Source organism: Quercus robur, chromosome 8 (genome assembly GCF_932294415.1).
Source record: "Quercus robur chromosome 8, dhQueRobu3.1, whole genome shotgun sequence".
NCBI lineage: Eukaryota > Viridiplantae > Streptophyta > Magnoliopsida > Fagales > Fagaceae > Quercus > Quercus robur.
The window spans coordinates 37,560,716-37,588,264 of record NC_065541.1 but is presented as its reverse complement, the minus strand read 5'-3'; the positions used below and the strand labels follow the sequence as shown (position 1 = coordinate 37,588,264).

General features: G+C 36.6%; 1 long non-coding RNA gene and 1 pseudogene across 1 annotated transcript; both read left to right on the top strand.

Moving 5' to 3' along the window:
• The first annotated feature begins 304 nt into the window (after positions 1-304).
• LOC126695420 (G-type lectin S-receptor-like serine/threonine-protein kinase At4g03230) lies at positions 305-3,985 on the top strand (annotated as a pseudogene).
• A 19,273-nt stretch (positions 3,986-23,258) lies between these two features.
• LOC126695424 (uncharacterized) lies at positions 23,259-27,064 on the top strand. Its single transcript, XR_007646024.1, has 3 exons — positions 23,259-23,907; positions 24,021-24,110; positions 26,731-27,064. It is a non-coding gene; the product is annotated as an uncharacterized LOC126695424 (long non-coding RNA).
• Positions 27,065-27,549: the final 485 nt, after the last annotated feature.

Genomic DNA, 27,549 nt, shown 5'->3' with positions numbered 1-27,549 from the left:
CTTTGGGGAGAACAAAACCGTGAGGGGTATGAGGCCCCAAAGCGGACAATATCTACACAGATGAGATGGGGTTGTTACAGAAATGGTACTCCTCTCACATTCATAGTGGACCTTACCATGAATTTAGTGAGTAGATCCTACCATAAATGTAAGAGGAGGGAACACCATTATTCGTGCTCTGGGAGTACCTAAGAATTACTCGTATAATAAGGTCTTCCCATTTATTATGTTTATCCTAATATCTCTCTCTTTATTGTGTATATCCCGATTGACCCAAAATCAAGGACAATAAACATTATAGTATTTTATTTCTCTTGTTCTTGTGGCCTATGCTAGTCCAGCTCCTCACCTATTGGAAATTGCCTCAAATTATAATTGTGACTTGAAAAGCTAATTGGGTTTTCTTGTTGAAAAAGAAAATTAAATTGGTTATTTTTTGGGTTTCTTTGGTGCGAAAGAAAAGATTATTCCTTAAATTAAAAGGATAGTCTATTCATTGTCAAAGAAGTAATATATTTATTGTACATAATCGGAATTAAAGTATTATAAATAGATAGTATTACAAATGATTTGATGGCTTTGATCCAACTGTCCCCCTTGTGGGGGGAGGAAAAAAAAATATAGAATTGAATGTGAAACCAAGAGAACAAAAAATGGATTTCACTTGGAAGGTAGTACAAGAATAGAAAAATAGAGAAATGCAGCCTAGGGGAGTTTTGTGATTAAAAAAAGAAAACAATTTGTGATGCCCCAATTTGATTGATTGTGTGATGTGTGTGGGTGTGTGATGAGTCCCACATCGGGTATTTACTGGGTTAAATTAGGTTTTATTAACAACTGCAAAGAGCCTCAATTGTGACTAATCCTTTTGAGGTGTAGCGTAGATGTGGCTAGGGCTTTTCCTTGGGTCATTACATATGGTATCAGAGCCGACCCGGTAAACCCATGTGGACTCGAAGACATTACCCCACAAAGTGGGCCCTAATGAGGACGTTAGGGATTTAAGTGGGGGAGATTGTGATACAAGGAATCTCAATTGTGACTAGTCCTTTTAGGGTGTGGTGCAGATGTGACTAGCGCTTTTTCTTGGTTCGTTACACAATTAGTCCAGAAAATGAATTTGGAGTTTTGTCTAGAAGGAGATTTTTTGGGTGCTACAATCATAGAGTTGTATTCAAAGTGAGTGAAAATCTCATATGATTTCACATAAATTCCTAAAGAGAGAAAAATTCATAGTACTAAAATCTTTAACATATGTTATCCAGACTATGTTTAATTACTATTCCAGACTTTGTACCTTTGCAGAATCAACTGTAAGGAACTGTGAGCCTTGCGGCATAAACGTGATCCCCTATCCACTGAGTACAGGACCAAATTGTGGTGATCCCATGTACTTTAGCTTTGAATGCAACAATTCCACGGGCCAGCTAAGCTTCAAATCACCTACTGGCACCTATCAAGTCGATGGTATCTATCCCAGTGAACAAAAATTTATCATCGAAGTCAAACGTGCAGATAATAGTGATGTTAGAAATTTAGAAAGAGTTCTGTCGCTCAATCAGTCCTTGCCTTTTGTAAACATCTCGTTCCTTAAAGATTCGGGCAAAATTAATTCTACTATTAGAGGTGTAGAGATTAGTTGGAAGCCACCCCCGGAGCCAATGTGCAATTCACCCGCTGACTGTAAGGATTGGCCTAATTCAACTTGCAATGCAGCAACAGATGGAAATATGAGGTGCCATTGTCTCCCAAACTTCGTATGGGATGCCTCAAATTTGAATTGCACTCATCAAGGTTAGGATATGTTATATTTTTCACCAATGACAATTTAAGATTCCTATGTTAATGAATTGCACTTATAAGATACATTTCAATAATTGAATTGAACTTATAAGATACATTTCAATAATTGTAGCAATCCATTATCCATATAAACTCCCATTTCTTGAATTTGACTTATTGTCATTTTGATTGCCAATTGTTCAATGTCAAGAACATAGTGATGGAGAGTTGTTTTCGTATTTTACCTATAAGTGAGACTAGCTCTGTTTCTTTCTTGTAAAGGTGATACTCCGTCAGAAGTAGTTGGTAATCCTGGGTCAGTAGATGAGGCTTTATCAAGGAAGATTTCATTGTCTTTGATTGTTGCGGTATCTCTTATAAGTGTGATTGCTTTCTCAAGTACCATTATATTTGTATATTTGTGGAGACGAAGGATGGCCAAGAGGAAAGGTAATTGCTTTGCATGATGCACACCTTGCACAATCTATAGTTTTGTCCACTTTGATCAAAGTAAAACCATTTGACTTGTTTCCTGTAATTATCATCTAAATATTCATATATTGTTGTCTTCTTAACTCAGAAAACAGAAACAGAGTACTTCGCACAATGAACAGTGAACATGTTAAAGACTTGATAGACTCAGGTGATTTTAGAGAAGAAGGTGAGACAGACATAGATCTACCCTTTTTTGATTTGGAAAGCATATTAGTTGCTACAGATAGTTTCTCAAATGCAAACAAGCTTGGACAGGGGGGCTATGGGCCTGTTTATAAGGTAATTTTATCTACATTACCTGGTTATTTATTTTCATGTTAACTAGGTTCTCGGTAATAGTAATTAATAACATTGTGATCTTGATGAATTTGGTCTTATTAGGGTACATTTCCAGGAGGCCAAGAAATGGCAGTAAAGAGGCTCTCAAGTGCCTCAGGACAAGGCTTACAGGAATTTAAAAATGAGGTGTTGTTGATTGCGAAACTACAACATAGAAATCTTGTTAGACTACGGTGATATTGCATAAAAGGGGATGAAAAGATTTTACTCTATGAGTATATGCCAAATAAAAGCTTAGACTCTTTTCTATTTGGTTGGTTTCCTAAACCGAATTCCTAGTATCCACTAGTAATTGATAAATTATCTAGTTTGAGTAAAAGCTGACTTGTTATTGTTGCTGATATTGTTCTATTGAATGGAAAACGGAAAACCTTGTAAGATCCAAAGCAGAGCATGCTTTTGGATTGGGAGATGCGCTTCAACATCATCTTGGGAATAGCTCGAGGGCTTCTTTATCTTCACCAAGACTCTAGATTAAGGATCATCCATAGAGATATGAAAACTAGCAACATTCTTCTAGATCAAGAGATGAACCCCAAAATATCTGACTTTGGCTTGGCAAAGATTGTTAGAGGCAAAGAAACTGAATCAAACACCGCTAGAGTAATCGGAACTTAGTAAGTCTATAGTAGACTGTTTCTTATGAAAGTTGGTTCTTATATATTGTAGAAAAATTTTCAATCCCCTAAACCTATTTGTAACAATTTCTCTAATGTAGTGGGTATATGGCCCTGGAGTACGCATTGGACGGAGTTTTCTCAACAAAATCCGATGTATTTAGTTTCGGAGTAGTTTTGCTTGAGATTATTAGTGGAAAAAAGAACACTGGATTTTACCGATCAGATCAAGCCATGAGCCTTATAGGTTATGTAAGTGTCTTGAATTTTTTAAAATCATTCATTCTCTGGTCATTTTCTAGTTCATACCAATTTTGATTTCAAATTTGTCTCAGGCATGGGGATTGTGGACAGAAACCAAGGTGTTGGATTTAATGGACCAAACTCTACATGAATCTTGCAATGCAGACCTATTTACGAAGTGCGTAAATGTTGGACTCCTATGCATACAAGAAGACCCAAGTGATCGTCCCACCATGTCAAATGTTGTTACCATGCTTGATGGTGAAACCGTAACAGTTCCAACTCCTAAACAACCAGCTTTTGTTCTAAGGAGAGGCGAATCTAGCACTTCTTCTAGTAGACCGGAAACATATACAGAAATAACTACTAGTTTAGAAGAAGCAGTATAATGCATTATTGTATTTCTTAATGCAAGCTTGCTCTTTATCGCACTTGTAAAGTTTCTCATGCACAAAAGATTGATTTCTAGTTGTATTATTGTAATTGTAACCTTCTTTTTCCTTTGGTAACTATTTTTTCTTTTTGGGCAGTTCTTGGTAACTATTCCTTTGCTTTTTTTTTTTTTCCTTTTTCATTTTTCTAAGTAAATGGAAGTAGAGTAGATGCAGATCTTATAGCATTCGTATGAATGCTATAAGTTCATATGATTTAATAAAATCCCAGTTCAAATCATCAAGTGAAAAAATTGATTTGAGAGGACAATAGAAAGCCAATTTTTAAAGAAAATATTAAAGAGATTTTTTTTTTTTTTTTTTAAATTGAGTTTTGTAAGGTTGAATTTTATCAACTATCTTGTTGGCTTAATTTCGTGCCAAATTTGCTTGTATTTTAACAATTAGTAACCCTATATTTAGGTGGGAATCATGTAAGGGTAGTGTATGAGAGAGTGTGAAGAAATGCTCAAGATTGTGCAAAGAAGCAGGGACTCGCGACTAGATCTTGCGAGTAGCTCGCGGCTTGCAAGTCGCCAGAAGTTGCACACGTGCCAAGCATGCAGATAAGCTGAACCGTCATGCTAGCTGTAGCACTACAGGACAAAAAGTCCAGTCTGGCAATTCAGTTACCTCGCGGCTGGAACTCGCAGCTCAGCCAAGTCGTGAGGCCAAGTCGCTAGCTAGCTCTGTTTTGAAAAACTGACTCTTCGCATTCCACTCTCACCTTAGTATATATACCCTTTATACTCACGAAATGTAAAGAGCTTCTAGAGAGAATTTTGAGAGAGAAACTCTAGAGAAAAACAAGATTAACTCATCCCCAATCTTCACATAAAGACTCTTCAAATTTCTCTACTCTCACCCTCTCCATTGTTACATCCTTACATTACCAAAACCTTTTCTCACCATACCCACATCTGTGAGAAGGCCATTTGGTGATTGAGAAGCAGTTAGGAAGGGACCGATTTTATATTGGTTGATGCTATAGGCTATAGCAGAATTTGGTAAGTTAAAGAAGAAATAGGTTTGGCATAACCTCATTGGAGTAGGAACTTGGAGGGCTTAAGTACACTGAGTAGATTAGGCTTGGAGGGTCTTCTGCTGTTCATGTATCCCAACTACATTCTTTAGTGGATTATTTACCGCTTGGAGGGCAGCGGAGAGGTTTTATGCTGAGGGCTTCGGTTTCCTCTTCGATAGCACATCGCTATGTTGTCCTTGTTTTTGCATCTCTCTTCCCTTAATCTTTGCCATTTAATTTCTGCTGTGAATGTGATTTTATTTGGTCTAAGATTGTTTATCAATTCTGTTATATGCTTATGTTCATATTCCGCACATTAATTGTTTGATAATAAGCTTGAATTCGTAATTTGTATATTGAGGGTCTAAACGTTCAAGGTGTTTTACACACTTATTGAACTTTCAAGTTTTATCATTGAAAGTTGCACAATTTTGTGCAGAATTAGTCAATGAAGAAATTATGGATGTTCTTGATACAATTGATGAATATTATAGTGAAGCACAAGATCGTGAGGCAAAAATTGAAGAGAAAAATTGTCTAAGATCTTGTTGAAATCAAATCATATCAATGCCAATCTAAAGTTTCTAATTTTTTGGGAGGCGACATTGTTGGGTTATAGATTGATACTGGTTAATTAATTTAATTACTTAAGTTGATTAATTCTCGAAATTACATGCAAATATTGTGGAGGCACAATCAAATCACCAAACTAAATTAAGTGCAGCAAAAAATAAATTTGACATGACGATTTAATCATGATGGGGAAAATCTTCATAGACAAAAACCCCATTTGGTGAATTTCAAGTCACCACTTCCAAAAAATCCATTAATCAAGAAATAAGTGTTACAAGTATAAAAAGTCTTACCCCACTCTCCTATCCCAAAATACTAACTTACAGTTAAACATTTGCTCCAATACCCAATTAGACTTGTTTTTGTAAAGATTTCTCATCTGCACAAATAGAGTACTTCGCACAATGAACAGTGAACATGTTAAAGACTTGATAGACTCCGGTGATTTTAGAGAAGAAGGTGAGACAGACATAGATCTACCCTTTTTTTATTTGGAAAGCATATTAGTTGCTACAGATAGTTTCTCAAATGCAAACAAGCTTGGACAGGGGGGCTATGGGCCTGTTTATAAGGTAATTTTATCAACATTACCTGGTTATTTATGTTCATGTTAACTAGGTTCTCGGTAATAGTAATTAATAGCATTGTGGTCTTGATGAATTTGGTCTTAGGGTACATTTCCAAGAGGCCAAGAAATGGCAGTAAAGAGGCTCTCAAGTGCCTCAGGACAAGGCTTACAGGAATTTAAAAATGAGGTGTTGATTGCGAAACTACAACATAGGAATCTTGTTAGACTACGGTGATATTGCATAAAAGGGGATGAAAAGATTTTACTCTATGAGTACATGCCAAATAAAAGCTTAGACTCTTTTATATTTGGTTGGTTTCCTAAACCAAATTCCTAGTATCCACTAGTAATTGATAAATTGTATCTTGTTTGAGTAAAAGCTGACTTGTTATTGTTGCTGATATTGTTCTATTGAATGGAAAATGGAAAACCTTGTAAGATCCAAAGCGAAGCATGCTTTTGGATTGGGAGATGTGCTTCAACATCATCTTGGGAATAGCTCGAGGCCTTCTTTATCTTCACCAAGACTCCAAATTAAGGATCATCCATAGAGATATGAAAACTAGTAACATTCTTCTAGATCAAGAGATGAACCCCAAAATATCCGACTTTGGCTTGGCGAAGATTGTTAGAGGCAAAGAAACTGAATCAAACACCGCTAGAGTAATTGGAACTTAGTAAGTTTATAGTAGACTATATTCGTATGAAAGTTGGTTCTTATATATTGTAGAAAATTTTTCTATCCCCTTAACCCATTTATTACAATTTCTCTAATGTAGTGGTTATATGGCCCCGGAGTACGCATTGGATGGAGTTTTCTCAACAAAATCCGATGTTTTTAGTTTTGGAGTAGTTTTGCTTGAGATTATTAGTGGAAAAAAAAAACACTGGATTTTACCGATCAGAGCAAGCCATGAGCCTTATAGGTTATGTAAGTGTCTTGAATTTTTTAAAATCATTCATTCTTTGGTCATTTTCTACTTCGTACCAATTTTGATTTTGAATTTATCTCAGGCATGGATATTGTGGACAGAAACCAAGGTGTTGGATTTAATGGACCAAACTCTACATGAATCTTGCAATGCAGACCTATTTACGAAGTGCGTAAATGTTGGACTCCTATGCATACAAGAAGACCCAAGTGATCGTCCCACCATGTCAAATGTTGTTACCATGCTTTACAGTGAAACTGTAACAGTTCCAACTCCTAAACAACCAGCTTTTGTTCTAAGGAGAGGCGAATCTAGCACTTCTTCTAGTAGACCGGAAACATATACAGAAATAACTACTAGTTTAGAAGAAGCAGCATAATGCATTATTGTAGTTCTGAGTGCATGCGTGCTCTTTATCGCACTTGCAAAGTTTCGCATGCACAAATGATTGATTTCTAATTGTATTATTGTAAGATTCTTATTACAATTAATTGTAACCTTTCTTTTTCCTTGGTAACTATTCCTTTGTTTTTTTTTCTTTTTTTCTTTTTCTTTTTTCTAAGTAAATGGAAGTAGAGTAGATGCAGTTCTTATAGCATTCGTATGAATGCTATAAATTCATATGATTTAATAAAATCCAAGTTCAAATCATCAAGCGAAAAAATTGATTTGAGAGTTGACAATAGAAAGCCAATTTTTAAAGAAAATATTGAAGAGATTGAAAAAAATTTTAGTTTTATCATTGAAAGTTGCACAATTTTGTGCAAAAGTAGTCAATGAAGAAACTATGGATGTTCTTGATACAATTGATGAATATTATAGTGAAGCACAAGATCATGAGGCAAAAATTGAAGAGAAAAACTGTCTAAGATCTTGTTGAAATCAAGTCATATGAATGCCAATCTCAAGTTTCTAATTTTTTGGGAGGCGACACTGTTGGGTTATAGATTGATACCGGTTAATTTATTCAATTACTCAAGTTGATTAATTCTCCAAATTACATGCAAATATTGTGGAGGCACAATCAAATCACCAAACTAAATTAAGTGCAGCGAAAAATAAATTTGACATGGCGAATTGATCACGATGGGGAAAATCTTTATAAACAAAAACCCCACCTGGTGAATTTCAAGTCACCACTCCCAAAGAATCCACTAATCAAGAAACAAGTATTACAAGTATAAAGAATCTTACCCCACTCGCCTATCCCAAAATACCAACTTACAATTAAACCTTTGCTTCAATACCCAATTAGACTTGTTTTTGTAGAGATTTCTCCTTTGGACAAATTCCAGTATGTGACTAACTCCACAACAACCCTTTTAATTGTTGTAGTTGATTTGCAACAATTTCACAGTAAACACCAATAAAATCTTCAATTGTTGGTGTCAGAGACTTTGCTTGGTACAAAATCTAAAGGCGCAAAAGAATTGCAGCAAGATCGCTTTCTTCTATTTTCTGAACTCACAGGTTCAATAAGTGAATTCTACGATTTCAATATGAAAATCTTATGAAGCATTAAGGTTTTTTGTTTTCACCACCTTATTAATAGGAGCTTAATCGGTCTTTTAATGGGCTCTCCTATTAGGTTACACAAACCTACAAACAAAAGCCACTTAGAATAAAATGTTGCAAACTATATTAGAAATCCCGTAGCTTGATAGATCAAGAGGTATCAAGTCAAGTATTGAGCTTCATTAAATCTCAATAGATCAACAAGTATCGAGGAGGAATTAGGACCTGTAGATTCATTTTTTTCTTGAGCAGTCTTGTGTCTTCAATAATACCACCTGTTACCACTTGTAAAAGTACTTCTTGATATTCTTGAACACACTAGAACTAAGACCCAAACACAAGTAAAGCGTGTTTTGTCATAAGGATATGTCAATTACATAAAAATATGACCCTTACAAACACAAAACTCATTGATTTTATTAGGGTTGAAAGATTTAGGTTGACTATCAACTCTTATTTGGTGAATCTTGTAAATTGCATGAAGGATGATGATGCAAAAAATCAATAGTTGAGCTCCTCGTCGTAGCGGATGGACGAAGCTGTGATTGGGGTCATCTCTGTTGGAGGAAAACCTGCAAAATGAATTGAGTGTATTGCGCATTTATGACAAGTTGATGTTTGACCAGTTGAGTGCCATGTGTACAGTCAGGATGCATTCAACGTGCAAATTTCTCTTGGTTTTCCTACGCATGTTTTGGCCTTTTATTTCGCATTTTTCCTTCCTTTTCCTTTTTCTTCATACTCCTTCCTTGTTTAGTTGGCATTCTAGGGTTTGTTTCTCCTTCAAGTTTTCTTTTTCAGTTCTATGTTTCCTAGTAAGCTCCTCGTGCTCCTTTCTCTTTTCCTATTCTTCCATGGTAGATTACTCTTTTGTTAAGGTTGATTGCCCCTCAGTAGCTTTTCTATTTACTCATTTAGGTTGTTTACTTGAGGTTATAGAGGGAGAGTGCCTCAAGTGGGTTAGTCTCTTCATGGGGGAGGACTATCCACATAGGTTTGTCCTTTCTTCTTTATTCCCTCTGGTTTCCAATTCTACTAGGGTAGCTAAGTCATTGAAGATGTCTGGGGAGGTTAGGTCTAGTGAGTTGGAGATGGGGTTGTCCTCATCTGATGACCGTGTGAGTCCTGAGGTTACCTCCCCTTCCACTCCTTATAAAGCTTGGAATGTCCCTTGTGCCCTCTCCGGAATGGATGAGAAATGGATTAGGGATAGGTTTCAGTTCCCTGATTTTGTTAAGATTAGGATCCTGAGTAGCGAGGATAAGGCTTGCCACTTTTACGTTGATGAAGTCTATTTCTACGAGGTGGACTTTACTAGTGGTCTTCATTTTCTAGTTCATCCTTTTGTTAGGGAACTTTTTGCATATTTACATCTTGCTCTGGCACAGTTAGTGCCCAATTCTTAACGGATCATCGTTTCTTATATGGTAGTGTAGATGTCCGCCAATGAAGGGGATGTCATCAAGAAAGACGAATTCCTTCATTTTTATCGTTTGAGAAAATCCAAAGACCTTGGCTATTATGAATTTAAGCCGTGGGATAGGGCTTCTAGGTTAATACTTGATTACCCATCGTTTCTCCGCTATTGGAAACCAAACTTCTTCCATTTTTTTTTCTTTTTTTCTTTTTTTTGTTTCTGTTTCTGGCAATGGTTAGGAGTTTGTCCCTAGTGAGGACTTCGACGAAGCCCCCAAATTTTTTCATAGTTAGGGAACCCCTATGTCTAGTGTGTCTTTCTTGTCTTTCTATTTATTTTTCATTCTTTGTGAGTGATGGTGGTATGTAACATACTTGTTTTTTGCAGTTTCTCAACGTCCTTATTTGAAGAAGAGATATCACTGTCGCGCTGAAAAGGTAAAAGAATATTTAGAGACTGTCAAGGATTTTGATGAGCTTGTCTCTCCTCAATCGCTACTCCTTCATTTCCTAGGTCCGAAACCGTCAAGTAAGGTTCGGATAAATCTTGAAGTTGTAAAAAGAGTGAGTGCTCCATCTTCTCTTCTTCTTTTTTTCTTTTTTTATAGTTTCTCATTCCTTTCAAGAATGATGACCAGATTTAGCAAGCAAAAGTTGGCTGAGACTCAAGAAAAGAAAGCCAAAGGTGGCCTCATCAGTGGTCTCCTTTTGAAAAAGCATTCAAAAGTAGGCGACGTTTCCAAGGATGATCCCGTGGTAACTCCTCCTTCTGCCCATTCACCTGCTAAGCATCCTGCCTCTCCCACCTCGTCTCTGGAGGTAATTGCCTCTGCTAGGGAGGAGAATAAGAAGAAGATGAAGGTTGGTGGCCAGTCCTTTCTTCCTTCTTTCTGGGACGATGCTGATGCTGCTGCTTTGAAGGCTCATGAGGTGCTCTTTGTGGACAACCTGAATTATTTGATGGCGAAGTCGTCCAGCGAATTGACGTCGTCTCACATTTAGAAACTTGTGCAGGTATACGTTGATAACGTAGGTTGCTTTTTCTTTTTCTTTTTTGTTTTTGCTAAGGGAGATTTTACGTTGAGGCTTTGGGGGAATCTTTGTTCGTTTGTAGGAAGCTTTTGGATTTGGAGAAGAAGGTGTCCACAGCTTAGCCCATAATCAAATCCTTTCCACTGAGAATGAGACACTAAAGAACAAGGTCACCATCCTTGCTGTTGAGGTTGAGAATGACAAAGAATGCATGGTGACCTTGGATAGGAGTCTTCAAGTGGAGAAGGATTTCTGTAAGTTAAAGGATAAGTAGATGGGATATTTGCAGCTTAAGTTGCAGAAGGTTGGGGCCACAGCAATGCAAGAATTCAAGGACTCTAACGAGTTGTGTGGATACTACATGGAAGGCTTCGATCTTCTCAAGAAATGGATGGCGAAGCATCACCCTGACCTGGATCATTCTGGTCTTGCTATTGGTGATGTTGAGAAGGAGCTCCTGTCTAATCATCCTTCTAAGGCCACGGCGGAGGATGTAATGGAAGAAGCCACAACCGTAGTTGAGGTGACTAAAGAGGCCGCACCTATAACTCTTGCAGATCCTATTCCGAATGAACAGTAATTTACCCTTCTTCTTCTTCTTCTTCTTTTTGTGTAAGACAAAAACAATGTCTTTTATGGGCTCATTGTTTTGAGCAATTTATCTGTACAATTTCTTTGGGCCCGTATGTTTTAGGCATAGATTCTCTCTCTGACAATGATAAGTAAATTTATGAATTGCTAACATGAAGAAATTTTTATAAGTACATCTTTGCTGCGTTCAGATGATGAAGGTTTTTGGATATCTTCATGCTTTAGCTATATTAAACAACTTTTCATGCTTGGTTGTGTTTAGGCAACCTTTTATGATGATATTAGTTATGTTAAAACAACTTTTTACGTTTAGCTTGTGTTTGAACAGCTTCTCTTACTGAGTCATATTTGAACAACAATGCTAGTTGTGTTTGAGCAACTTTTTATGATCAATTGTGTTTAAATAGCTTTTTGTTATGTCATGTTTGAATAACAATTTTAGTTGTGTTTGAACAACTCATTATTTTTAGCTACGTTTGAACAACTTTCTATTGAGTCATGTTTGAATGAAGATTTTAGTTGTGTTTGAACAACTCATTATTTTTAGCTGCGTTTGAACAACTTATCATTTTTTGCTATGTTTGAAAAGCTTTTTATTGATTTTAGTTGTGTTTGAACAACTTATTATTTTTTGCTATGTTTGAACAGCTTTTTATTGATTTTTGTTGTGTTTGAACAACTTATCACTTTTGGCTGTGTTTGAACAGCCTTTTATTGAGTCATGTTTGAATGACGATTTTAGTTGTGTTTGAACAACTTATTATTTTAGCTATGTTTAAACAACTTATTATTTTAGCTGTGTTTGAACAGCTTTTTATTAAGTCATGTTTGAATGACGATTTTAGTTGTGTTTGAACAACTTATTATTTTTAGCTATGTTTAAACAGCTTTTTATTTTAGCTATGTTTGAACAACTTATTATTTTAGATGTGTTGAACAGCTTTTTATTAAGTCATATTTGAATGAAGATTTTAGTTGTGTTTGAACAACTTATTATTTTTAGCTGTGTTTAAACAGCTTATTATTTTAGCTGTGTTTGAACAGTTTTTTATCGAGTCATGTTTGAATGACGATTTTAGTTGTGTTTGAACAACTTATTATTTTTAATTGTGTTTAAATAGCTTTTTTATTGTGTCATGTTTGTATGACGATATTGCGCTGTGCTTGTGACTTAAAGCCATGGTATTGGAGCATCTTTAGGTTAACCATTTTTTTGTTTATTCATGCTTGAATGATGGTCATATTAGTTGTGTTTAAACAACTATTGATTTAGTCGACTTTGGTAGTTGTGTATCAACAACTTTGATGGCTATGACGCCGTTGGCTATGTATGAACAGCTTTTGATTTGAAATTTTAACGATAGAGATCCTTAGGACATCTCCTAAGGATAACTCCTAAGTGTTGCACATTTATTGATAAATGATTCATGGATAACCATTGATAAATACACATGGATACTGCTTTCATGTATTATTGATCTATGTATGAAGAAGGTAATAACTGTCGTACATGCTAATATGAAGATTAGACAGCTTGAAATGTAAAGTATTCCTTACTAGTAGTATTTCTTCAAGTGTTCTACGTTCTATGGTCAGGGCAATTCCTGGCTGTCTAAAGACTTTAGGTAGTAGGAGCTTTCTTCGGAGTGACGGATTACTTCGTAGGGCCTTCCCAGGCTTGTCCCAGTTTTCCTTAGGATGGGTCCTTTGTTGCCTATGATACCTTCCTAAGGACGAGGTCTCCTGTGTTGAACCTTCTTACCTTAACCTTTCTATTGTAGTATCTGGTCACTGCTTCCTTGTGTTTGGTCATTCACTTCATGGCTTCCTCCCTAACTTCATCAATTAGATCCAAGTTGCTATTAAGCTCCTACTGGTTCTTTTGGTCTTCGTAAGTTTTAACTCAAAGGCTCATCAGTCCCACCTCCATTGGTATGACGACCTCAGTGTCGAATGTCAATCTGAATGGTGTTTCCCCTGTTGGAACTCTTGTGGTCGTCCTATATGCCAAAAGGACATTTAACAGTTCTTCAGGCCATGCCTTCTTTGCCCCCTCAAGCCAAGTTTTGATAATTTTGAGCAAGTTTCTATTTGTCACTTCTATCTGGCCGTTGGCCTAAAGGTGTCTTGGAGAAGAGTAGCGGTTCTTAACTCCTAAGTCTTGGCAAAATTTTCAAAACTTGGGATTGTCGAACTGCTTTCCATTGTCTGATATTATTACATGTGGGACTCCAAACCTGCAGATGATGTTTTTCCATACAAAGCTTGCATCACTGGTTCTGCTTTTACCCATTTTATGAAGTAATCAATTGCGACGATCAGAAATCTAAGTTGCTTCTTCCCTAAAGGGTATGGGCCCATAATGTCAATCCCCCATTGGGCGACGAGCCATGGTAAGGATATGGTTGTTATCGTCTCTCCTGGTTTCGTCTGGATATTTGTGAACCATTAGCACTTATAGCATGCTTTGACGAGGTTGTGTGCGTCCTTTTGTAAAGTCGGTCAGTAATATCCTGCTCTGAGTGCCTTTCCTGCTAAAGACCTTGCCCCAGCATCATTTCCACAAATTCCCTCATGTATATTGCGGAGCACATAATTTGCTTCTTCTGAGTTGGCACATCTTAAGTATGGGAGTGAATAACCTCGTCTGTACAATACATCGTCAATAATGATGAAGTGGGCTGCTCTAATCTGTATCTTCCTTGCTTCCGTTTTATCTTTTGGGAGCCATCCTTCTTTCAAATAACAAACGATAGGAGTCATCCATTTGTCTTGTTCTTTTATCTTCAAAAGTACTCACCTTTTGTACTTGGTTGCTCCCTTATCTCTACATATAGTTTGGAGGTCGCATTGTAGTCGTTTGACGAGAACAATCTTGCTAGGAAGTCAGCTTCTGCATTTTTGGCCCGAGGGATTTGCACAAAGTCTAGTTTTTCAAAGTGCTGGGAGAGTTGTTGGATGATCTTCAGGTACTTCTGCATCCTCTCTTCTTTGGCTTCATAATCTCCCTTCACTTGTCCAATTATTAGCTGAAAATCAGCTTGGACGGTAAGATTCTTTGCTCCTAGAACTTATGCTAGACCTAGCCCTGTTAGCAATGCTTTGTATTTTGCCTTATTATTCGTTGCTAAAAATTGCAATCTAACTACATATTTCAATGTCTCTCCTTCTGGAGATATGAGCACCACTCCTCCTCCTCCTACTTTCCTTATTGCAGACCCATCTATTTGGACCACCCATGTTTCCATGGGGAGTTCTTCTTCCTTATAAGGGTAAGTGGATTCTGCAATGAAGTCTGCTAGTACTTGGGCTTTGATTGCTGCTTAAGGCCGATATTCGATGTCAAATTGGCCCAACTCAATTACCCATTGAATGAGTCATCATGCTGCATCTATCTTGTTCATCATCTTTCTTATTGGTTGGTTTGTCATGACGACGATGGAGTGTGCTTGGAAGTACAGACAGAGCTTCCTGGAAGCGACCAACAATGCGAAAGCTATCTTTTCCATCCTTGGGTAACTTGCCTCTGCTCCCTGGAATGCTTGGCTAGTATAGTAGACTGGCTTCTGAACATTTTCCTCTTCTCTGATCAGTGTCAAACTTATTGCAGTATTAGATACCGCTAAGTAGAGGTACAGCTTCTCTCCCATCACTGAGGGACTTAGCAATGGTGGCTTCATCAAGTACTCTTTTAATTTCGCAAGGGCTTCTTCACATTTGTTAGTCCACTGAAAGGAATTTTTCAAGACCTTAAAGAATGACATGCACTTGTCTGTTGCCTTCACTTAGTTTGGATTTGCCTCTATGCCTCATTGGGACACCATGAATCCCAAGAATTTCCTTGAAGCAACAGTAAAAACACACTTTGTAGGGTTTAATTTCATATTGTACTTACGTAGTGTGCTGAAGGTTTCTTTCAAATCGTCCAAGTGGTTGGCTTTGTCCTTGCTTTTCACCAGTATATCGTCTACGTATACTTCCACATTCCTTCCAATTTGGTGAAAGAACATGCGGTTCACCAATTTTTAGTATGTGGCTCTTGCTATCTTCAATCCAAAGGCCATAACTTTGTAGTAGTACAACCCTTGGCTGGTGACAAACGAGGTCTTCTCTTGATCTTCTTCATCCATGAGGATTTGGTTGTAACTAGAAAATGCATCCATGAAACTTAAGAGTTTATGTCCTGCAATTGAGTTTACTAGTTGATCAATCCTTGGCAAGAGGATGTTATCCTTTGAGCAGGCTTTATTTAGGTTTGCGAAATTGACACACATTCTCCATTTGCCATTTCTCTTCTTTACCATTACCACGTTTCCTAGCCAATCTGGGTAGAAGACTTCCCTGATGAAACCAGCTTCTAGTAACTTCTCTACTTCTTTAGTTACAGTTTTGTTGCGCTCTGGTGCAAATATTCTCTACGCTTCTGCTGTACAAGTTTGCATTTTGGGTTGACTTTGAGACAGTGATGTATGATCTTCTTATCAATTCCAGGCATATCCTCATGTTTCCAGGAGAAAACATCTCAGTTTGCCCTCAAGAAGGAAATCATCTCCTCTTTCTCTAGAGTTGGGAGTGCTGATCTCAACTTCTTGTGGTGTTTCTGACGGTTCGGGGATGGGCTCTAGTTCATTGATCACCCATGTGTGGTTCTCCCCCGATGTTAAGGTAGCTTAGTAGCACTCTCTTGCTAGAACTTGGTCTCCTCTGATTTCTCCTATTCCATGGGTTGTTGGAAACTTCACCTTCAAGTAATATGTTGACGTTGCTGCTTTTAGCCTGTTGAGTGCAGGTCTTCCCAAGATAATGTTGTAAGTCGAAAGGCAATCTACTATGAGGAAATCAATTTCCTTGGTGACTTATGCTGGGTAAGTGCCTGCAATTACGGTTAGAGTGAGGATGCCCCTAGGGACGATTGTATCCCCTGTGAAGCTTACCAGAGGCGAGGTGAAAGGTCTGATCCTTTTCTTATCTAGTTTCATTTACTAAAACACAGGTAAATAAATGATATCTACTAAGCTTCCGTAGTCAATGAGCAACTGGTGGATGTTAAATTCTTCTACTCTGAGCATGATTACCAATAGATTGTCATGGGGTAGCCTGATGTCGCGACCGTCTCTCTTTGAGAAAACAATATCAGGTTCGTCATTCTTTAGCATCTTCATTGGAGGGAGCCGCAAATAGACACTATTTATTTCTCTCCCACAGGCTTTTTTCAGGGACTTCAGTGTTCTGCCTGCTGTTAGTCCTCCCAAGATCATCTTTATCTTTCCTGCGGGAGGTTTACTATCTCCTGCTCCCTGATTTCTATCTTGATCTTCCTTTTGTTGGTATCTGCAAGGCTCCGTTTTCCTGACATACTTCTGTAACTTTCCTTGTTGGATTAAAGTCTCCACTTGGTCTTTCAAATGCCTAAACTTGTCGGTGTGATGCCTGTGGTCCTAGTGGAACCTGCAGTACTTGCTCGTCTCTTCTTTCTGCTAGAGTGCTGATTGGCTTCGGCCATTGCAAGGAGGGATCGTCCCTTATCTGTATCAGGACTTGCTCAATTGGCATTATTTGAGGAGTAAAGTTAGTGAACTTTGGCTTCCTGTCCAAAAGTTCCATCTTTTTCCCTGTGGTCTGCCCAACACTTTCTGTCTCTTTCCCTTTATCTTGATTACTGCTTGTTCCTTCGTCTCTCTTCCTCTTTCCTTTCATTTCTTTTGCGAGCACAGCGTCTTCTACATTCATGTACTTCTGAGCCTTTCGGAGCAACTTCGTGACTATTTTTGGTGGACTTTTAGTGATTGAGAAGAAAAAATCCCCGGGTAGTAACCCTGCTTGGAAAGTTGTTAGGATGACTTAATCTTCAGCTTCGTCTACCTACAGTAGCTCCTTGTTGAATTAGGTAACGTATTGTCTTAGTGATTCTCCTTCTGCTTGTTAAATGTTGAGAAGTTGACCAGTTGGCTTCTTGTGTCTTTGCCCCCCAATGAAATGACGAACAAAACCCTTGCTGAGTTGTTCAAAATCTACAATAGTTCCTAGGGGTATCTTACTGAACCATACTCTAGCTACTCCTTTCAGGGTTGTTGGGAATGCCCTGCACATCACCTCGTCTAGGGTCATCTGTAATAACATTAGTGTCTTGAACGATTCAATGTGATCCAAGGGATCATTGGAATCGTCATACGACTCCAACTATGGGAGACAGAATTTCGGTGGGAGGGGTTGGTTCAATACTTCAGTAGTGAATAATGAGTCCATCCTTCGAATCATCCCATCCAGATTCTCCCCTCCATTGTCCTTTATAGCACTTTTTAGCTCGTCCATCTCCTTCCTCATGTTACAAAGCTCATTCTCCATTCTGGAGGAATCTTCTCCTGAGGTCTTGTCTCGTCTATTGGCTTGAGAGTTTGATCTTCTTCATTTTGGTTTTCACCTGTTCGCCGACGCTCTGCATTTTGGGATTCCATTGTCTTCCGCAGTTCTTCATTCTGGCAAGTTAGCTCTTCCACATTAGCCAAAAGGGCCTAGATTTGTTGTTGTTGCACAGCTTATGGCTGTTGTGCAGTTTCTACCTCCATCTAGTACTTCGAGGAACTCTTTTGTCATTGGGAAAGATGGCTTGAATGATTAGCAATTCCCACAGACAGCACCAAACTGATGATGCAAAAAATCAGTAGTTAAGCTCCTTATTGGGGTCGTCTCTGTTGGAGGAAAACCTGCAAAATGAACTTGGTGGAAGAGTAACATGTCGGTGTGGTGTTAGCCAAATCGCCTCCGATGCTTAAGTCAGTAAGGGAGAAAGATTTTAGAGAGAAACAGACTAGAGAGTGATTTTTCGTAGAGTATTTGTGTGTACCTTTTAATTCTGTTGCTTTCTCTTTTACAGTTGTGTGCTTCATTGATGGGCAATGAATTGCTGTATTTATGCTCAATGGCTAGTGCATTATGAAATCTTTGTTTGAAGTTTCACAGCTCACTCTATGACCGTTGCTCCATTCATTGCACTTTGCCATCAATGGGTGTAATAAATGCGTAACATTGTCTCTTAATTAATGACGGTTTCAACTTAATGACCATCGTAAATTTCTGACTCATCAAAGGACAAAGAAAAATAGTTTCAAGTTGCTCAATTGATGATATGGAAGTTTGAAAGAAGATAACTGTAGAGAGGGAAAATTCCCGACCTATCACAAGCTGACACGTCACATTACCAAGTCTACAAAATACAGCCAATTACAAAGCACCACGTATTGCTGCTAGGTTTTGTTATCACTATTCAGAAACCAACAGAAATTTGTCAAGTGTCATGTAGAAACCAATCACACATCAGCACGTGTAAGCGATGACACAAGCAGTCCAACACATGTAAATGATGACACAAGCAATCTAGCACTTGTAAGTGATGACATAAGCAGACCAATCAGGTTGTAACATGTGTCACCAATCAGACTTTGTCATGTGTCGCTCATTCACCCCCAAACTCCTATAAATAGAAGCCTTCCTAAGACATTTAAAAGGACCAAGATTCAGAAGTGAAAAAGCTCTGCAAGAATCAAGCCTCATAGCCTTCAAGAACTTCAACCCTAAAATTAGAGAACATTCGAAGTAGAATCATCCAAACCATCTGCCTAGATCCTAAAGTTTGCGGGAATCAAGCTCGAAGTGTCCGAAAACATCAACAAATCACCAATCAGTGAAGCTTTATGGATCCAAGCTTCTAAATCCCCGAAGAACTTCCACCACAAACCTTCGAAGATGAAGAACACACAAAGAACACGAAGAACGTGAAGAACAAAGGATTTCTAACAAGTTCATAGCCTAAGATTCATTGTAATTCCATTTCAGCAATCTTCGATCTATCCCTCAACCAAATTGAAGGATATTTTGTGTTCAAGTCAAAATCACATTACCACAAATCCAATCAATAAGTCTTGCAAGGAGATCGAATCAGAGGATCACTCTTTTGTAATTTTAGAGAATTGTACCTCACAATCATCAATACAAATTTGCATTTGTGAAACTATTTTACTTGTTTGATTTATTTCAAACTAAAAATTTAGTCGTCTACACTATTGAAGTATTCAAAATATTTATTCGTTTGGCATGGAAGACTTTAGATTTCCAATATCAACTTGAGGAGAGTGTTCTTTCAAGTGGAGGTGTCTGATGTAGGATAGAGTCTACAATTTAATTTTTATTATTTATTGATTTTAGTTTTATTTAAATGTAATTTTTGAAATTTTAGGTTTAGGGTTATTATTTTTCTTGATTTTAGATGTTTTTAAAGTTTTTAGTCAAATTATGGTCTTATTATGGTAGGGTAATATCAATTATGATCTCTTTTAGAATAGTTTTACTTACTAATCAAGTTTTACAAAATGTTTAAATTAGCCCCAAAGCATGTAAATGAAAATATAAAAAGTTGAAATTTCAGTTTAATAAAATTTCATATTTTTTGGTAGATTCTAGACCATGTCCTTGTGGATAGGTCATTTATCTTGAAGCAAACGTTGTTTGCTTTTTGTAATTTTCCTCATGCGTCATCTTTAAACCCACCCAAAGGTAGAGCTAGGGGGTGTACCCCCTGAGTTTTTATTAATTCCGCCCAAAATTCATTTATCCGGTCTCTCTAAAATTTTAAAATGTAAAGAACCCTTAAAAATAGTACTTAAGCTATTATTTTTCCTATAATCTCCCAAAATTCAATTGGAGAGACAACTTTAACAAATTCCACATCACCCAAAAAAAAAAAAAAAAAAAGTAAACCCAAATCTATTTAGATCTCATGCTCAATGTAAATCAAGACCTTTCTAAAAAGGGAAAAAAATTAAAAACAATCTCAGTATTTCACTCAAAAACTATCCTCCTTACGCCGCTGAAAGCATGCTGCAACCGTGTAAAATTGTTCTAGTCTTATTGTGTGGCTCGATTCTTTGTCTAAGTCCTTGTCCGTTCAAACCATCTTCGATTGTACAAATCCACCCCTTGCCCTTGTCGTCTATTAAGCTCCTCTCTCTCTCTCTCTCTCTCTCTCTCTCTCTCTATATATATATATATAGTATATGCACTAAGAATATTTGTGCAGTGAGTACTAAGAATAAATTTGATTGTAGTTGACGATAATATCTAAGTTCACGTTATTAGCTAAAGGCTTACGGTTGGCTTGCACACTACTAACTTAAGAAATTGATAAAATATAAATACTTCCATGCAATAATTATACATGCATGTATAATTATTACATGGAGGTATTTTTTATAAATTGTTTAGGTTTTTGTTTTTTTGACGGTATACGTTATACAGTTTATTCACTTTATGGTTACATTTTCTTCAAAGAATATATAACTAGATTAAAAATTTTTAATTTAGGTTTTTGTAGTGTGAGTCAATTTATGAGGAAACCATTCACAATTGTTGTATATTTTAAGAGAAAAATTGTTTAAAATTAGATATTACTACTCAATATAAAAGTCGGGATTACAAACAATAAATTTTTGAATGATAGGTTTATCACGTCAATCAAAAAAGATTTTTAAAATTTTGAGTTCAAAGTCAGTTTTAGCATCTTGAAAGAATGTACAGCACAACATTGTTGAGTTATAGTTTATATATATACTATAAAACCGAAGGTGTTTGACTATTTGTTGACCTTCTTATATTTTGCCACATAAGCTTTGGTAGCAAGGGTGTCAATACCGTACCGAAGGCTGTACCGGTTTGGCCAGCGGTACGATATATTTCGGATACCGGTCAATACTGGTGTACCGTTTCGGGTTTACCGCTATTTTATATATTTAATATATATATAAATATATGCACACACAAAATCTCTATTTACCATAAAACATTACCTTAAAAATCTTTGTTTACCATAAAACATTAATTCAATTGTTCATTGCATATAAAGAAAAAAAAAATACACAATATAAAAAACAAAAAACTTAATTATTCATCATACAAACAAAACTAAAAAGTTGCTACTTAAAAAAAAAAAAAAAAAAAAAAAAAAACTATAAGGTTCTATTGATGTGATGCAATTAATGCATCACAATATCATATAACGTGGGGCTCAAAACTGAAAAGAAGCTAAAAGGCTGAACCATTCAGCCCATCTTTTATTAAAAAAATATAAGTTTTCAACATTTCCAAGGCTAGTCACGTGTAAAAGGGCTTAAGAAATTTCAAATAGCACAAAACAAAGAAGGAGATACCACATAGTAATGTTCATTGTTCAGCAAACAAAGAGAAGAAATCAGAGCAATGGAGAAGGACAATAGACGAGAAGAAGAAAAAAAAAAAAAAAAAGGGAGAAGAAGATCTAATCGGCGATGTCAATGTGGTGGCAACTTGCTGCACTGGGGTTTGTTCAAATCATGCATTTCTTCTATTTTTCCTTTCAGTTTTTGTACCGACCGAATTTCTCTTTTCCGGCCGAAACGTCCGATATACTCCGGTATGGCCGATATTGTCCGGTATAGGCCGGTATCTTGAGCGGTACATTTTGAAGGTGTTTCGGTACCGGTTCATCGACCGGTACGAAGAATTCCGGCCGTACCGGCCGGTACGGTACGGTATCAACATCCTTGTTTGGTAGTCCCTCAATTTTATATATAAATTTTCAATTAATTTATTTATTAGTTTTTTGACATTACGTAGGCACAAAGGAAATTCAGCTACAAAGTAGTAATATATAAATCTCTTAAAACCTAAACCAAAACCTATACATAAGGAGTAAGGCAACGCAAAAATCAAACATCAAAGTGAGGGGAAAAACTCCCTCAATTCGACATGGCCTTTTCTCCATGTAATTTTATTTTTTCAATCACCAGGTTTCAATGTCTCTATAATTTTCTTTTTTTAACCAATGGTTTTTAGATTCATGGTGATGGGGTTGGCCTCTCTTCACAAAGATACTGATTTTTGTGATTATGTGAAAAGGACTTTGGGTGTTCTAATTGTGATCAATTGTTTAGTGCATGAGTTTGAAAACCTTTATATTTTGTTTGATTTGCTTATGTTTTGTAAACATTTCCTGCCAAAATCTGTTATGACTTCTTTGCGTTGCCTTTTTAGTCACTACAAGAAAAACGGGCTATAGTGGCAGGTTTTTTGCCCCCTGTACATGAAATATATTGCGGTGTACCATTACACCACTGCAATAGATATAGTCTTTTATTGCGGTGCTCTATAGCGGCAGTATAAAAAACCGTCGCAATATATGTGTTTTAGCAGCATTTTTCTTAGTTATAGCAGTAGTATACCGAATCGCCACAATATACACCTTTTTGCGGCATGTTTTCTTAGTTATAGCAACGGTTGGAGTGACCACTGCAATAGACCTTTTAATTGCCCAGGCATGTTTTTGCTTTTACCTACCCGCCTAAATTTTCATTTTTGTTTTTCATTTCCCATTTAACTCTAGAGTCTTCTCACACATTCACACACACACAAAAGCAACATCTCATTTTCTCTAGAATCCTCTTCATTTCTCACTCACACACACGACACTCCACACACATAGCCTCACCGTCACATTGATGAGTAGAGCCCGCCCAAAGCCACCGAGTCTAGCCCAGCACCGCCAAGCCCAGCCAAACCCAATGCCATCAAGCCAAGTTAAGCCCATTGCCGCGCCAAGCCTAGCCCACTCTTCTTTCTTCTGATCGAGCAGCAACACCAATCCTCACATTTCTCACTTCCAATCACTTGTGGGTTTTTCATTTTTTTCGTTTATTGGTTTTTTCTTGGATTTCTAGGATGATTAATGTTGCAAATTGTATGATTGAAGGTTTTATATTCCATATGTGTTGTAAATCTATTTCTGAAAAAACAGCTTGTATTCTAGAATTTAATTTTTATATTTACTAACCATCTTACTTCTATCTGACATTGTATTATTATGTTATCTGTTGGTTGTACTTATAGTTAAGTTATATAAGCTCTGGGTCTGACCTCTCCAAGTCTAATAACCATTCCTAAAGATTTATCTTCTTTTTTTTTTTTTCCTAGTAAATTTCTCTGGCTTTTATTTTATACTAGTAGTGGTCATTTTGATTTTCATGAAGCTTATTTTATAGACTTCCCATATATGCTACATGCTCTCTATTTTGCCAATGGTATTCATCAAAATATATAGAATAGTGAGTTTCTTACTGATATCAGCATCCAAATAGAGGCTTATGATGAAGAAGCATGAGCGTGTATGGTGGAATTTAATTGATCCTCTATGAAATTTATTTCATTTATTTGTCTTTAATTTGTAAATGTTTGTCACTTCAGATTGTGATTCTAAGTGGACTTTAAGCCACCTTTTATTTTAATAACCTCAGTGCCGGTTACATCGTCCACTCCATCAAATCTGGTCAGTATTTTTTCAATTCTCTTTGAGTTCGTTCAATTTTCCTCTTGTTTGGTTCGGCTGAGTTGAGTTTAATTATTACTATTTTTTCTGTTTCTTTTATCGTTGATCAACAGGATCTCAGTTCTCTAGATGAGTCTGTGGTCGATTCGAGCAAGACAGAGAGTGACGGAGAGGATTATCTCATTGGCTTGACGAAGAGCATAGTAAGTAATACTTGCTTAAATACTTATTAAACATTGTACTTGTAATTATAATAATTGTGTTGGGGTGGATTGTTGTGTTGGAGCAAGTGGGTGGTTTGCATGGTGTTATAAGGTGGTTTGAATTGATATTAGGAGTGTTTATTAAATTTCAAAATTTTGGATGGATATTGTTGAGTTAGGTTTGTTGATTACTATTTTTTTTCCAATACTTGTAAGCATTTTATATTTGTTTTCTTAGGAACATAGGTTTTTTTTTTTTGTTAGATAAAAGATGATTTGTTTCTTAACTCTAGGGAGGTGTATTAGCATCTCAAGCGTCGCAAGTGTTTTACGTGGAAGTGTATGTATTACCACCTCAATTTTTGCAAGTGTTTTATGTGGAAGATGTGAGACATAAAGATTGGATAGTGGTAGTTAAAACAAAACCTAGGGAGGTGTTTGATGTTAATATTAATGCTTCACATGATGATGATAATGAAGTGGATACTTATTTTGAGAATGTCCCTTATAATATAACTATTGATGATGCAAGTTATGATGCAAATGACAACCGTACTTGGTCTCGAGTTAATGAAGAAGGAACCATTTATGATACACCGTTGATCAGTGAGAATGAATTGCTTGAATAAGACTTTATAGATGATGAAGAGTTTAGTGATGATGTTTAAGAGTCTAATGATGATGAGTCCAATGATGATGAGTCTAGTTAATACTCTAGTTATCATTCATTATATTTTGCCTTAATTATTAGAAGTTGTACTTGCAAACTACTTATATTTTGCATCATTTTATAAGAAGGTTGAAGGAGAAACTTTTTTTGGTATCCTATTTGTACCTAGGTATATTGGTCTTGAAACTAAATGTTTGTGAGGTCCTTATACCTATATATTTGTTTATTTTAGTCTTTGAAAGATGAAATGGCAAAGCAAAACTACTTATATTTTGCATCATTTTATAAGAAGGTTGAATAAGTTGTGAACTCTTATTGTTCCCTATTCTTTTGCTTATTTGAATGGTGGTCCATGAGCTTGCTTTTTTGAAGGAGAAACTGTTTTTGGTGTCCTTTTTGTATAGAGTTGTATTGGTCTTGAAACTAAATGTTTGTGAGGTCATGGTGCCTATGTATTAGTCTTTTTTAGTCTTTGAAAGATCAAATGGCAAAGTTGCATCATTTTATAAGAAGGTTGAATAAGTTGTGTACTCTTATTGTTCCTTTTTATTTTACTTATTTTGATAGGCCAAAAACATATTGACCCCTTGTGATAAATTAATTGATTAATTAACCAAGTTTATTAATTAATCAAATTAACATGCAAACGCATGATAACACAAACAAATCACCAATTAAACTAAGTATACAGCGGAAAATAAATTGACATAGTGATTTGTTTACGAATTGGGAAAACTTACACAGCAAAAACCCCACCAGGTGATTTTAAGGTCACCATTCCCGAGAATCCACTATTATCACAACAAGCGGTTACAAGTAAAGGAATCTCAGTACCTTCTACCAACCTATAGTTAAACCCTTACCCTAATACCCAGTTAGACTTGTTCTGTAGTGACAATCTCTTTTTGTAATGCATGGCTCACAGTACCTGTCTAACCAGTTGCGCGGATCCCAGTATATGACTTCAATCACCAACTAGAGAGGGTTGTTGGCTGCAAAGTTCTTCAGTTCATCACACAATAAAGATTGAGAAGCTCCTTGGTTACAAAACCCCGCGGAGCACAAACACAGCAGCTTCTTCACAAGAAAGATGAACTAGGGCAAATTCTGTCTCCGGTCACAATTTGCATGAACAAACTTTGCTCAACACTTGTGCAACTTGTGTCTCCTTTGATGGCCCTTAAAATAATCATTTTATATGTCTAGGGTTGTGAGAAAAGAAAGCCTAAACATACAATCACGGATTGGATGAAAAACAGTCCTAAAAAATTGAATTTCATAAACCTCGATAGATACCCTATCTGTCGAGCTGCTGTCAAGCCACATGTTGGAATAGCTCTTCAAGGCTCGATAGATTCTAGCTGTTGAGCTTTAATGAACAGCACTTTTCACACTTGAATCTTGGACAGACTTGCATGGTTTCTACACTTGAACTTGAAACCTTGTTTCTTGAAGCATTAAACACATCTTAGATCTACCCAATTACAAATAAAATGTGTTTTGTCAAAGGATTAGCTAATTACATAAAATAGTGACATATGTTCCTAACAAATGAAACACATATGTCCTAACATATTTGAATGGTGGTTCATGAGCTTGCTTTCTTTGAAAGAGAAACTATTTTTGGTATCCTATTTGTACATAGGTATATTGGTCTTGAAACTAAATGTTTGTGAGGTCATTGTGCCTATATATGTGTTTATTTTAGTCTTTGAAAGATGAAATGGCACAGCAAAACTACTTATATTTTGCATCATTTTATAAGAAGTTTAAATAAGTTGTCAACTCTTATTGTTCCCTTTTCTTTTGCTTATTTGTTTGGTGGTTCACAAGCTTCCTTTCTTTGAAGGAAAAATTGTTTTTGGTATCCTATTTGTACATAGGTATATTATTGTGTTTTTCAACATGGTTATTATATGAACTTATTAACTAATCATAATTTGTATCTAGGGTGTTCCTCCGGACCAACAATCTCCAACTCTCCAAAGATCATCAGTTGCATCCCATCAAGAAACAAACAAATCGGTTTAATCCTGGTGTTTGAGGACATTTTGTGTAGAAAGAATTACATTTGAACAACCGCATTTTTTGCAAGTGTTGTAGGATATTTGCTAACACGTTGGAACTTTGATTATGTAATTAACTTAGTTTGGGCAGTTGTTTTATTCTTAGGATCACATCTTTTTGTCAATCTAATGATGATGATATTGTAGACACTGTTATGTATATTGATAATATATTTCTCTATTTGATCCTATGTTAATATTGTGTTAGTTTGGAGACATTTGTGGTGTTGTCTTAGTTACATTTGTGGTATTGTGTTAGTAGAGTCAAAACTATTACAGGTTTTTTTGTAAACATGTTATCACTATTACATGTTATTGTGGGGAAAAAAAAAACTACCTATAGTGGTGGTCAGAAGTGCCGTTAAATGTGTACTTGGAACATTTTAAATGGAACCCTATAGCAACACTTATTGCCCACCGCTAAATGTGGACACTTATAGCGGAGCATATGAACCGCCACTAAAGGTTGATTTACCAAATTCCTAGCCTTACATGGCGGCGATGGAAAGCCCGCAGCAATAAACAAACTCTGCCTCTAAAAGGTACCTATATAGCATCGCTTTTTATTACCACCGCAATAGGTCTACTGCATCACTTAAACGGTGGCGCTTTGAAGTGCCACAATAGTAGCCGCCGCTAAAGGTCAAATGTTCCTTTAGCGGCACTTTTTTTGGTTTTAACGGCGCTTTTGGAGCACCACAAT